The sequence below is a fragment of the Podarcis muralis genome, chromosome 17 (assembly GCF_964188315.1).
Source record: "Podarcis muralis chromosome 17, rPodMur119.hap1.1, whole genome shotgun sequence".
NCBI classification, from domain to species: Eukaryota; Metazoa; Chordata; class Lepidosauria; order Squamata; family Lacertidae; genus Podarcis; species Podarcis muralis.
In genome coordinates this window covers 17516351-17531141 of record NC_135671.1, presented here as the reverse complement: position 1 = coordinate 17531141, position 14791 = coordinate 17516351, and positions in this window count along the sequence as shown.

Below are 14791 nucleotides of genomic sequence, written 5' to 3'. Positions count from 1 at the left end.
CGGGTGTGTGGCGCGGTGCTGAGAGTCGCTCGTACCCAGCCTGCGAAGTGAAGCCGCGTCGCCATTGACGGAGAGCGCTGACTTCTTCCTTCAATTTGGAATTAAAAGAAACTACTACCCGTGAGTAGGAGAAGGGAACAATAATTGGAATCCGTAATCAAATAATCGAATTCGGACACTGAGACGGGAAAGGATCAAAAGGAAGTCTGCCTTCCCGCTCTGCAGCAAGATCAAAGCAAAGGATTGGTAAGCTTTAACTTTGAAATTCTTTTCTGGATTAAGAGATCCATCGTGTAAGAGACTGAGACCTTTCCCCTGCGGGCAGGAGCGGGGGAAAAGTGATATTGCCTTTGAATTTTCCCTGTCTTTTTGAAGTTTTGGACAATATTGTGCTGTACCCTGACTCTGGAACGGACTGCCGGAGAAAGGAAGCCGGCTGTGGATTGTTGCAACAAAGTAACGAGGTGTTTCAAATTGAAAGCTACATTTTAAGTATAAAGATACACTTTCCCAGGAACTTAAAGGACTTACTGACTGTGTTTTAAACTTGGTGAAATTAATATCGCGGACCTTTGCAAGGACTTGGGAACTTGTGGGACTTTTATTTACTTAAAAGAACAACCTCCATTTTAGAATTTTTTTTTATTTTTTTTTTTGACTGTAATAGATGTTCTCGCCCCCTAGAGGAGAACTGGCTGGTTTCAGCAACAAGTGAAACTTAATCTGCTGAATTGCTGGGAAAAAGAAACTGGACTGTGGGAATGACCTTGGCTCTAAGATAGTGGTATGGCAAATGATCAAAACAAAGGAGAGCCACAGGAGAAAACTTTAAGATCTGGCAAACAATATAAAATAGATACATTTATGAAAAGAAGGGCCTCTACATCCGGACCATCTGGGGCAAGTGCAAATCCACAGGAAAAGACAAAAGTCATGTCTGAAGAGGCACTTGCAAAAGCATTGGGTAAAATCAACGAATCCCTGGATCAGCTAAAAAAGCAAGGTGCGGAAACAAGTAAACAAGTTGCTGAAACAAATAAGACTGTTGCTGAGATATCAGGGAAAATTGACTTAAACACTAAAAGTATAATTGATTTGGGAAACAAAGTTAACACCAACACAGAATCAATTGGGAAACTACTTGAGGAAGCATCCACCACTCGAAAGATTGCTGAAGAAGCGAAAGAAATTGCAACGGCTACTGACGAAAAAATTTCTCCAGTTTTTAGGAAATTGGGAGAACATGACTTGGCATTGTCCATGATTGAGATGCAAAGGAAGGAGAGGAATCTTAGGATCCGGGCAATACCCGAGAGTGAAGGAGACAATTTAGTGGACTTCTTAACAAAAGAGTTCTCTGATTTCTGGAAACAGGAACTGGAACAAGAAGAATTTAAGATAGAGAGTGCTTTCAGACTGGGTGCAAGACAAAGAAAGAATAAGGTAAGAGACTGCTTGGTAACACTAAGATCTAAAGAAGAGAGAGATAAAATATTGAACCTGCACTACCAAAGAACTCTGCGAATTGAAGATTCCTTTGTGGAAATTTTTAGAGACATTCCTAAGCACATCTTGGACGCAAGAAGTCAGTACAAAGATTTAGTGATATTACTGAAGAAGAACAGCGTGCTCTTCAGGTGGGAATATCCTCAAGGCCTTTCCTTCAAGTACAAAGGGAAGAAAAGGAAAATAAAAACTGTGGAAGAGAAAGATAAGTTTTTGGAGCAACACGAAGAGGACCTCTACAAAGGGGCGGAATCACAACAAAACTATCCAGGAGGAGGAACTTTGGATAAAGACAAGTTACCATTGAGAGGGACACCACCGACAGAAGAAGAAGAACAACTCGGAGCAGTAGGAGGAGAAGAGAAATAACCCCATCATGGCTTTGCGATTGTTAAGCTGGAATTGTAACGGTCTAAACATCCCCCGAAAAAGAAAAAGTGTATTTCACATCTTGAAAAAAGAACAATTGGACTTGATATGTTTACAGGAGACGCATGTGACGAGGTCACATAGAAAATTACTTACAAACAAAAGATTGGGTCAAGAATTTATTTCTTCAGACAAGGTAAAGAAAAGAGGAGTGGTAATCTATGTAAAAGAAAAATGGCAACCGAAATTAATTTTTAAAGATGAACATGGAAGATATTTAGCTGTCGAAATCCAAGTTCAAGGAGAAAAATTTTTGATTGTGGGAATATATGCACCAAATGAGGGGAAGGTGGAATTTTATAAGAAACTTCATGAAGCTTTGATGGACTTTATGGACATAAATTTAATTTTGATGGGAGACATGAATGGAGTTGTATCTACTAATATGGACAAATCCCAAAGACAGACAATTACCAAAGAGGGAAGACTACCAAAAATCTTTTTTGAAATGACTGACAATATGGATTTAGTGGATATTTGGAGGATAAAGCACCCACTTGAAAGAGAGGGAACCTTCTTTTCTGAAGCTAAAATGACATGGACTCGAATTGACCAAATTTGGATAACTAGAGGAATGGCGCCAAAGATTAAAAAAGTGGAAATCTGCCCAAAAACCTGCTCCGACCATAATGCAATAAGGATGGACATGAATTTAACAACAACTGGTACCTTCAGATGGAGGATGAATGACACCTTGTTTAGGGATGAGGAATTTTGCAAGAAGGCTATGAAAACCTTGAAAGACTATTTTGAAATCAACATGAGGACCAACGTAGAGAAAAGAATAATCTGGGACGCAAGTAAGGCCGTCATGAGAGGATTTTTGATACAACAGAATGTAATCAAAAAGAAAAGCCAGAATGAGAAGAAAGAAAGAATTTTGGAAAAAATAAGAGAAGGAGAGAAGAAATTAAGATCAAAACCAAAATCACAGGACATACTGAAAGAAATTAAATTATATCAGACACAATATATGGAGCTGACAAATCAAGAAATAGAATGGAAAATCAAGCAAATGAGACAAAAGACTTTTGAATCAGCTGATAAATGTGGGAAATTGCTGGCTTGGCAAATAAAGAAGAGACAAAAATTAAATACGGTTACACATTTAGAAGTGGAAGGAAGGAATATTTATAAACCAACAGAAATTAGAGATTGCTTCCAGAAATACTTTAGTCATCTATATAAACAAGGTCCTCAGAGTGATGTAGAAATAGAATCGTTTTTGGGGAAAAATGGACTGAGAAAAATTTCACAGAAAAATAAAGAAATTTTGAATCAGAAAATAACAGAACAAGAAATAGAAGGTGCCATTCAAAATATGACATTGGGCAAATCTCCAGGACCGGACGGACTAACTTCCAGATACTATAAGACTTTGAAGGAGGGGTTACTACAGCCTTTGTTGGAAGTATGCAATGAGATTTTGGAGGGAAAAAAGGCACCCGACACGTGGAAAGAAGCATATATCACCCTTATACCGAAGATAGAGACGGAAAAGACCCAACTTAAAAACTACCGCCCTATCTCCTTATTAAATGTGGATTACAAATTTTTTGCTGACATTTTAGCAAAAAGGTTGAAAATAGTGTTGATGGAGGAGATCCATAGAGATCAGGCAGGCTTTCTACCGAAAAGACATTTATCAGACAATGTAAGGAATATAATAGACATTTTGGAAATGCTAGAAGTGAACATTAACACTAAAGCAGTCTTGATATTTGTGGATGCCGAGAAAGCCTTCGACAATATTTCTTGGAATTTTATGATGAAGAACCTTCGGGGAATGGGGGTAGGCAAAGGGTTTGAAAATGGTATAGGTGCGATATATTCAGAACAAAAAGCAAAACTTATTGTAAATAACGTGGTTACAGATGAACTAAAGATAGAAAAAGGGACACGTCAGGGGTGCCCAATCTCTCCATTGCTTTTTATATCGGTCCTGGAGGTGCTGTTAAATATGATTAGGAAGGACCAGTTGGTTAAAGGTGTACAGGTCGGAGCGAAACACTATAAACTGAAAGCATTTGCAGATGACCTGGTACTTACTTTGCAAGAGCCTGAATCTAGTACAAAGAAAGTTTTAGAATTAATTCAAGATTTTGGTCAGGTCGCAGGATTTAAGCTGAACAAATTAAAAACGAAAGTATTGGGGAAAAACCTAACATCAGTGGAAAAAGAAAGGTTTCAGAATGAGACGGGGTTAACGGTGGTTAAGAAAGTGAAATACCTGGGTGTTAATATGACTTCAAAAAATTTGAATTTATTTAAAGATAATTATGAGAAATGTTGGAGTGAAGTCAAAAGAGATCTAGAAATTTGGTCAAACATGAAGCTTTCCTTGTTGGGCCGAATAGCAGTTATTAAGATGAATGTGTTGCCTAGAATGTTGTTTTTGTTTCAAACTTTGCAAATATTGGACAAGATGGACTGTTTCAAGAAGTGGCAGAAAGACATATCTAAATTTATCTGGCAGGGCAAAAAGCCCAGAATAAAATTTAAGATTTTAACTGATGCAAAAGATAGAGGGGGGTTTGCCCTGCCGGACTTAAAACTTTACTATGAATCAGCAGCTTTCTGCTGGTTGAAAGAATGGCTGCTTCTTGAGAACACTGACATTTTGGATTTGGAAGGGTATAACAATATGTTTGGGTGGCATGCATATCTTTGGTACGACAAGGTTAAAGCGCATAAAGGGTTCAAAAACCATATTGTCAGGAAAGCATTATATAATGTCTGGATTAGATATAAAGATCTGTTGGAAAGTAAAACTCCAAGGTGGCTGTCACCAATGGAGGCCAAGGCCATTAAAAAATCTAATATGGAGGCTAAATGGCCAAGATATGGAGAAATTCTGGAACAAGAAGGGGACAGATGGAAACTGCAAAGCTTTGAAAAATTAGAAGGGAAAGTGAGAGATTGGCTTCATTATCATCAAATAATGGAAGTGTTTAAAACAGATAGAAAAATTGGCTTCCAGGTGGGGAAATCAAAGCTAGAAACTGAATTGTTAGAACCCAGTACTAAGAATTTGTCAAGAATGTATAGTTTGCTGTTGGAATGGAACACACAAGATGAAATGGTTAAGTCTGCAATGATTAAGTGGGCACAGGACATTGGTCATAATATTTTGTTTGCTGACTGGGAAAGGTTGTGGACCACAGGTATGAAATTTACGGCGTGTAATGCCTTAAGAGAGAATATTATGAAAATGATATACAGATGGTACATGACCCCAGTCAAGCTCGCAAAAATTTACCATTTGCCCGACAACAAATGTTGGAAATGTAAAGAAATTGAAGGAACATTCTTTCACCTTTGGTGGACGTGCCCAAAGATCAAGGCCTTCTGGGAAATGATCTATAATGAAATGAAGAAAGTACTTAGGTACACCTTCTCTAAGAAACCAGAGGCCTTCCTCCTGGGCATTGTCGGCCAATTGGTGTTAAAGAAAGACAGAACATTTTTTATGTATGCTACAACAGCAGCAAGAATACTCATCGCAAAGCACTGGAAGACGCAAGAACTACCCACCGTGGAAGAATGGCAACTGAAGGTGATTGATTATATGGGACTGGCTGAAATGACGAGCAGAATCCGTGACCAGGGAAAAGATACGGCGCAGGAAGATTGGAAAAAGTTTAAAGAGTATCTTAAAAAATATTGTAAGATAAATGAAGTTTAGAAAAATGTTGGATTGGATATTAAGGGGTTAAAAGCAGCAAGGGATAACTGGAAGAAAATAACTGATATTGAAATTACTTTAAGAGTAGGGAAAGGATTTGCTGAAAATTGAATATGAAATTAGAATACAGAAAGGGAAGGTATGAGGAAGTCGCGAAAGTAAGCCTAAAGAAAGTAACAATTGAGCTTATATGTGTTTTATTTTTTGTATTTCTATGTTATGTTCTTTCTTCTTTTTTTGTTTTTCTTTTTTCTGTTTTTTGTTATGATGTTCGTTAAAATTTTAATAAAAATTTAATTTAAAAAAAAAAAAAAACGAATTTGTGTAGAGCTTACTTCTTAACCTTTTCTTCTTCAAAAGATATCCCTCAAGGCAGCGGCAGTTTAGGATCAGAGTTTTCCTTCTCCTAGATGGTCTGCTTTCCCTTGTGGACAAGCCCCACCTGACCGTCACTTCCATGTACAGAAACCACCTTCCTGGATCCACTATTCTATTGGTCTTGTCCGCTCCATCCTCCAGAGCCTGTCTTCACATGTAGAGGAAGTCCCTAACTCACTGAGGAGTTGAGACCCATCGGCTACCCCAGTGCTTTTCTTCTAGAAAAAAAGGTGCTAGTACTAACCATGAAGTTGTAACAGTAAGCGCCACACTTTTAACCAGTGCTTTTCTTCTTGGGGGAAAATGGTGCTGGTACTGCATACCATTGAGTACCCCCAAAAGAAAGCACTAGGCTACCTTCACCTGGTTTAGGCAGCCACTCAAAGCCATTCCTGGGGTTTGGCCACTGTCACATGCTGACATCCAGAGGCGGAGGAAGGCCACGTGGTACCTGATGCAGAAAATCGTTTCCACCCCCCAAAAAACATTAATTATTATTTTTTTTTGCCTGCAAAAATGGTTTTACGTTATTTCATATTTTCTTACGGAGGAGTATTAATAAGTTCAGTCATGCCTCTTGTTACATTTGCTTCATGATACATTTTTTTCAGGTTGTGTCCCGCGGTGACCCGGAAGTACCGGAAAGGGTTACTTCTGGGTTTCGCCACTCATGCTTGTGCAGACGCACAAAATGACGTCACGCGCATGCACAGAAGCGGCAAATCACGAGCCGCGGGTTGCATTCTTTTCTGATTGCGAACAGAGCTCCGGAACGGATCCCGTTCGCAACCAGAGGTACAAGTGTAATTATAATAATAAACTTTTATTTATATCCCACCCTCTGCAGCCAAAGTCAGGCTCAGGGCGGCTAACACCAGACACATAACATTGGTATAAAATCAAACAATAATTAAATTACCTCCTAAAAACATGTCAAAATAGAATTAAAGTCTAATCAGATGGCTTTCCGCAGGGTTAGGGTTTGGAACAGTAAGTGCTCCACTGAATTGAAATTTCAGCCTTCACGACATAGGAAAACGGCCAAGTAAACAACTATTTTCATGGAGGAGGGTCAAGATATTAACTGATATGCATGAAGTTTCATATATAGCTATATAATCCCTCATGTAGTAAGATAAGACCTTTGGAGCGGGATTTTTTTTTAAAAAAATGTTTTTTATGAACTATCCTAGTAAGGCAGTAATTGTTCCTTGATAATTTGTCACCCCCCTCCATGATGGAACCTGGTGCATCCCTCCCTCCCCGGCCCCCCCTTCCTATGCCCCTGCTGACATCTTCTAGAACCCACAGGTGAGAGCTGAGTGCTGGGTGGGAACCAAAGGTGGAAAAACTACCCCAGAAAAAGCGCAACATGTCCCCCACCAGAGGTACTACCCTTCCATTAGCCCCCCGATTGATCAATGAAAACAATAATAATGATATATCTTCCTAACTGAGTGTATATTTTACTCTTTCAGGGCAAATAGAAATTCTGGTGAAAGACACATGGAGGCCAAAATCAATGCCTTTCTTCTCGGAAACACAACAACATTGCGTTTTCTCTGCCCACACTCCCTTGGCCTGGCCTTGTACTCGGGGGAGAAAAAGCTGCTGGCACAGCCATTGTCCTACTCACGTCAAAAGTCTGAAATGTACACCTGCTTCATGTCTCCATTCTGGTTTGCCACACATGCGTAATGGGCTTTTGGGGAGGAAGCAGTTCATTATGTCAAGGACAGCATGAGTCAATGATTTTAGGGAATTCAATAACAAGCTTGAGAAATCTGCTCTGGGAGAGATTTGCTCTGACACATCCCTCAGAAGTGTCATACAGGCCTCGCAGAATTGTATTGCTGAAGAAGGTACTCCAGGAGAGCGAGGAGAAAGTGCTCTAAATGTGGGTCATCATGTTCTTCTTGTGTAATCATGGTGAAGTAGCAACTAGGCCTTTATTATGCTGGGAACTTGAAAAATAAAGGCGTGAAATGCTGCTGCCACAATCGCCCAGAATACACCAGCCACTTAATAAGCTGTTCCATTTTCTAGACATCAGTCTAGTGATTGGCAAAAATTGAAAGGTCCAGAGGTCCAGATAAGCAGAGCCTTAACATTTTGCTACATGTCCCAAGCTCTTTGGTTTGGCTTGTGCAACAAAGTAAGCAGGCCAGCAATCTGATATGGTCATGGCTTGCTTTTTCAATTTGGATGCGATATGCATACAAGGACACTCTTACATGGCAACATTTTCAAAGCGATCATCGCCAAAGGTGCATTCTGACATGTTTATTCCACAAAAGAGCTGTATTGTGTGCCCTTCTGCATTTTTTAGTTAGCTCTGAATAAAAGCAGATTGGCTTGCATCTATTTTGTCAACCAATATATACAGTATTATTTTTGTAGGATCTGTTCGTACAGCTTTATCCATGTAATTGTTGTCCCAAGCAGTAATTTTCTCTCAGTCCCTAAATTCTCCGAAGCACAGATTGACTGTTACAACTTGAACTTTGACAGATGTTGAGGGAGACAGCTGAAGCCCTGTCAATTTAAAATTCATTCAGAGAGACCCACCAAATTCAGGTGGTATTTTCTGACAGGAAGGGAAGTCAAGCCGCACAGTTTTCTGGCAATACTCTGTCACTTCCTATCAGTTCATTTTGTGCTGTTTCTGTCTATAAGCATTGACACAATTCTCTGAGATGTGTGTAAACAAACTACAGAATTCTGGTTGAAGCTAAGTACCTCAAAATAGCATGGGTGGAGGAGAAGTTTGGGGAAGCTTTCCTCCGAAGCTCAAACTGCAGGTTACAAGGAAAGTGTGGCCATTTCGAGCCAACATCTCTTCTCCACTAAGAAACTTTAACTAAACCAGGGGTTACAAACATGGCAGACTTAGTGGACAGTATGCTTGCCACTACATCCTATGGTGGCCATGGAAGGACTCTGTAAATATTTGATTTGTGTTATGCCATGCCCCTATAGCATCCATTTTGTGAAGGGCACCAATTGCACTTTCTCAAAATTCTTAATGTGCCCACTGACTCTCAAAGGCTGGCAAAGCCTGAAATGAACATTACCGGGAAGAAATGGAAAAGATCTGTTCCACTGTGGGTAAGAGCCACATTTTATTTGTCAAATTTAGTTTGGGCTGAAGCACCGTTATTTAGAGATGCAAGAACATTGTAAGGGAGATGCTCAACTTCAGCTTTTCTAAGGGTCTGTTTTAACACCCAGGAGTGAACACAAATGCACAGTGCTATTCTCAAACAGCTTCATTAGAGGAAAATATGGTACTGCAAGGCTGGTCATTGGTCCATCTCTACCAGGCTCTTCCCTTCTCCATTTGTCACCTTGTGGTAGCCTTTACATCAGGCTGCAGCGGAGATAAAAATAGGCTATTCCATCAGCTCTGCTGAGTGAACAGTTCCACCATGAAAACATAAGAAGAGCCATGCTGAAGCAGACAAAAGGCCCATTGAGTCCACCATCCTGTTGTCACAGTGGCCAGCCAGATGCCTCTGGGAAGCCTCATCCCATCCATTGTCACACCATGAGGGCAATGTTCTGAAAGAGTGCCGGGGAAGTCTGCCTTGGTGTCAATCCATTTCCCAACGTTCAAAGCCACACTCCCATCAGAGAAAGTGTTTGTGTGGAGCGGTCAGAGTGTTCAGGAAGCAGTCTCAACCCATCATCTTATCTTTAGTTGCAGCTGCAATGATGAGGGAGAATTTCAGGAATCTCTATTTGGGATATTGTGACTTTGGTAGCAGACTTCCACATCTCTCTTTTATGCCTCAAGAGTCGCTCATGTTGCTATTTTTCTTCTGTCATCTCCTTTGCTGGGATACAACTTCTTACTTTCTGTCTCAATCCCAGCCATTGCTTGGAGGAAACCATTTTCACTAAGGCTGAACATACCAAGTCATTTATCAGCAAAGGGGGTGACAGACTGTTTAGTACCTCTTGCAGGAGGTCACCAGGTTTCCGCCAATAGTGAAGGTAAACAGCATAGTTGAGGATTGTACTTTGCCACAAACCTCTGCCAGTTGTGGGGTGGGGGAAGGTGTGGTGGCAAGGAAGGCATTTTTGTGTGTGTGTGTGGGGGGGTAACCATCTCCCTGCCCCTTGGATGCCCCTCTCCCTGAATGGGACAATCTATTCCCATGAAAATGATGGCATTTCTCCCATCAATACTGTTTGTCTACAAGAATCCTATGCATTGCTATACTTGGAATCAAGCTCTATGGAATCCATTGGGGCTTACTGCCAAATTAGCATGCACAGGATAGCAGTCTAAATAATGTTATCTGTTCCAAACATTTAAGCTAAGCTAATGGAAATAATAATATATACATTATTTAAAACTCATTAAATTATGCTTTGCTTTTTAAAAAAGAAACCTCACCATGACATTATGCAGAAATGATTTCTCATTCTGAGTAATTGCAATTAATTACATAGCGTTTGTGTGTTTGTGTGTCAATGGCTAAGCAAAATAAATATTTTTTTCATAAATTGATGCATCATCCAATATGTAAATAATGATTTTGCTATACCGTACCAGCATCCAAAGAACATGAGAAGCATATTTGTAGAATGGGAGGGGGAGAAGAAGAAGTTAAGATTTGTTTTGAATCAAACAAAATCATGTATTGGCATTGGGACAATGAACAGCATTCAGCTTTGCTGCTTTAAATTCTGGTTCCTGCCTAGAATTCAATTTTAATTCCCATTGAAGTATGTTTCCCGATCTCATTGAAGCACCTCCAGTTCAAAAGCAGATGACTTTGGTCAGATTGCATTAGCTTGGGAGGGACCTGAGGTTATTGTCACTCGATGAGACATCTTTATGTAAAAGCTGCTTTGGGCATGATGCGCCGAAACTGACTCCTGCTGTATTATAGTTTATCATTTGTTTAATGGAAGCATGTGTTCTGATTACTGCCGGATGACCACAGCAGCGCTGCATATTACAGATAACAAGACAATTATCAAATCCACTTGGCATTGTTGAAAATGGTAAACATCCTTATATTTACAACTCAACAGATGCTATATGGCTTTCATGTTTTGCTTCTCTTTTGCGTGCTAGTACATTGGTGCAGAATGGATATACCCTCCCCCCCCCCCACCCACCCAAAGATGCTAATGCAAATATGAAGTGCTAGGGATAAGAGCATGGTTGAAGGAGACTAAGTGAAACAAAAGTAATTAGAAAGACAGAATTAAGAGACTCAATGAACAATTAGTGTCTCGTCAGCAGTTCTTTTCAGTATTGCCCTGGTCCTGTTCTTAACTCAGGGTGTGCAGAATGCTGAAGGCGTAGAGCCTGGCAGGGGTGGTTCATACGTCTAGTGAGCCAGGGATTGAGCTGAAAAGACTGATCAAACTATAGAGATAAGGGAGAAATTTAGTTTGGGTTCTCTAATTCACAGTTCCCTAAACAATACACTGTGATGGACTGGCTGGATAGAGGGGGGGGGGGGGGGTGTGGCAGGCACCAACTAAGGAACCCTCAAAGGAAGAAGGCTCAGTGTCCAGGGAGTAGTGATGGGATGACAATGAGTGGAGAAGAGGGAGCAGACTGGGAGGAAGAGGCGTCAGAAACTGAAAAGGTGACAGGGTTTGGTGAGCAGGAAGAATCTGAGGCAGAGAGCAGTCCACAATCAGAGGCAGAAGTGGAGACTGGAGAGGAGGGGAGCCAAGAGGCAGCCAAGGTATTTACTTCACCTGCGGCAATCAGCTACCCTCCCCCTAGTCTCCCAGAACCCGAAGAGGTATGAAGAGGGTGGAGCAAAGATGGGCAAGATGAAGGAGCCTCAGATTGCTTGGTAAGGAACCTGGGGAGGAGGCTTAGAGGTGGGGACTTTCAGTCTTCACACCTGCTTCATTGGGGCAAGATTTACCAAGAAGAGTTGCTGTGCAAGAGGCCTGAGCTGTTTGTTTATCTGAATAAAGAGTTAACTTTACTGATACCATATGAGTTATCACTGACTTAATCCAGGCATCTGTCCCTGACATACACCAAGGGTGGGCCAGATCTTTATCTCTCTCACCTGCCAAGAACCAGGTTTGACAGGTGGGCAGCTTCACCCACCTGTCAATCATCTGACATCACGATGTTTTTTGCCCGGTGCTGTTCATGGTGCTTTGTAAGCCCCAATAAGAAATATTGCTCATAGTCTTGTTCCTTTTGAAATTTGTCAGATATTTCTCCCAAGTGGGAATGAGGCTTGACATTCTATTTCACTTCTGTGGAAACACAGCGGAAACTCCCTAATCAACCCTAAATATCAAATGTCATTAATACAAACATGCAAGAAGGAATATTATCGGCACCTTGCATTTGTATGCACTTCCCAAGTAAAACTTTGCCTATTTGGCAGTCTTATCGTCTGAGATACAGAGAACAAAGCAGTGGAAAAATCTGCCATTTCTTCGGAAAATGCAGTCCTTACCGAGAGCAGCTGGCAATTTGGACAGCTACGTTGTTTCATGTGTTCAGTTACTAAAGCGTAAGATGACAGGGAGAGTTGCTATTTGTGGCTCCAAATCGAAATTGGCTTTGGCTTCTCCATGTGGTTGGATGTCCCCAGTGGGCTGCCATTGTACTCCCCTGAGAGGCTCCTGAAGCGAAATCTGAGCTTTACTTCCTTTTCAAGCGCACAGTGGCCACAATACAACCCACCTATCTTATCACCTGTGTCCTTGGAGCCTCAAGGGAATCCGTAGCATCTCACAAAATAATCTCTATTTGAGTATTTGTTTCCCTCACACAATTAAAGCCACATGAAGGAGAACAGAGGCATGCAGGCAAAGCGCTGTCCTGTGTTGCACATGGCCTTCCCCTTGTTTACTACTAAGGATGTAAAAAGCTGTCAATTTCTAGCCCAGTATGTATGCATTAAAGAAATACATTTCTTCCATTTCACCGTTCCTGCATTCTGCTAAACACAACTCAATCATAATCTATTCTATTTTATTCTACTATCTCAGGGCTCCATCACTATATACAGCAATGCAGGAAGAGGTGTCAGATTAAATCTGCCCAGAAAGACTGCTTAGCACAACTCAGACGGTGGTGGCAATTGCGGCCTGGCATGGTTGCTGGGGAATGAGAGAGGAGAGGCAGTCAGCCCCTGGCTGCAGTCAAATTGCCCTCGGCCTGCCATAGGGGCTGGCACTATGGCCCACCAAAATTTAATTGGGTTAATTAAGGCCTAGGGGGTGGGGGATGCTATGGTGGGGGATCTGGCAGGCCTTCTGAGGGGTCCACCAACCAGGCATAAAAGCTGGCTGTGGGTCCAATGGCAGAGCTTCATGCTCCGGTACCGTGGGGCAGAGAGCAGGCAGGGGCGTGTCTGGCACACGTCTCCGGGGGCATGGCATGCATCCCGGGGGTGTAGCATGCCGCCTGTGGGGGCATGGTGCCCAGCGTGGGCAGAGGGGCAGCTGTGATGGCACCCCACCGGGATCGCGCTGCTGGGGTTGGTGCACTCCCCCACCCCCCTCTTCCTCTGCCAGTGTGTGCGTCCAGCAGGCAGCACCGTTGGAAAGCGGTCATGAGGAAAAGTCAGGTTGAATAGACCTAAGGCAGGTCCAGGGCTGGATTTAGGTTTGATGAGGCCCTAAACTACTGAATGCAATGGACCCCTTTAATGAGCCAGTGTGGTGTAGTGGTTAAGAGTGGTAGACTTGTAATCTGGTGAACCGGGTTCGCTTCCCTGCTCCTCCACATGCAGCTGCTGGGTGACCTTGGGCTAGTCACATTTCTTTGAAGTTTCTCAGCCCCACTCACCTCACAGAGTGTTTGTTGTGGGGGAGGAAGGGAAAGGAGATTGTTAGCTGCTTTGAGACTCCTTCGGGTAGTGATAAAGCGGGATATCAAATCCAAACCCTTCTCCATATGTCCAGCTGTCCTTTGTCAACAACAAATTGTTGCACTGGGCAGGTCCAAGCACTGCTGACATTGCTGGGCTGCCTCTGCTTATGTGTCTCCTGAAGGCCAGTTGCCTATGGGTGCAGGGAATGTCAAGAATTGGTGGGTAGGGGCAGCAAGGCAAAAGAAGGGGGCAAAGCTGCATTATCCATCTTCTTGATTTCAACTAGGAAGTCAACTATTTGGTTGCATGTTGAAGTTCATTATATTATTCCCTCCCTGTGGAGCGCCTTCCCATCAGATGTCAAGGAGATAATGAACTACATAACTTTTAGAAGACACCTGAAAGCAGCCCTATTTGTTTTTGTTTTTTCCTGGAAAGCCACCCAGAGTGGCTAGGGAAACCCAGCCAGTTGGGCAGGATATAAATAATAACATAATACTCCCACCCTCATTGCATCTCATGTAAAAGAGTAGAAGAATATTGGGAATTAATTCATAATGAATTTTTTAAAAAAGTTTAAAAGTACTTTTCCAAAAAACAACAACCCCAGTCCTTTTTGTTGGGGATAACTCAGGCAGAGATTCCCAGGTGTCAAAAAAGGTTATTTATGCATGCCACTACTGCAGCCTGTGTTTGGTTAGCCCCCAAATGGAAAATGAGCGAGGTCCCAACTAAAGAAGAATAGCAATTTAGACTGATGGAATATGTGCTACTTGCAGACCTAACATATAGAATAAGGAAACAAGAAGAATGTACATTTAAAGAAGATTGGAAAATGTTTATTGAATATATGGGGGGAAATTGTGTACACTTGAAAACATTGGCAGCATTAAGATAAATTCAACAGTGCAAATAGTTTCGATGGATGTCATAATGGAATACTGAATGATTTAGTTTATGTAAAATATGCAGG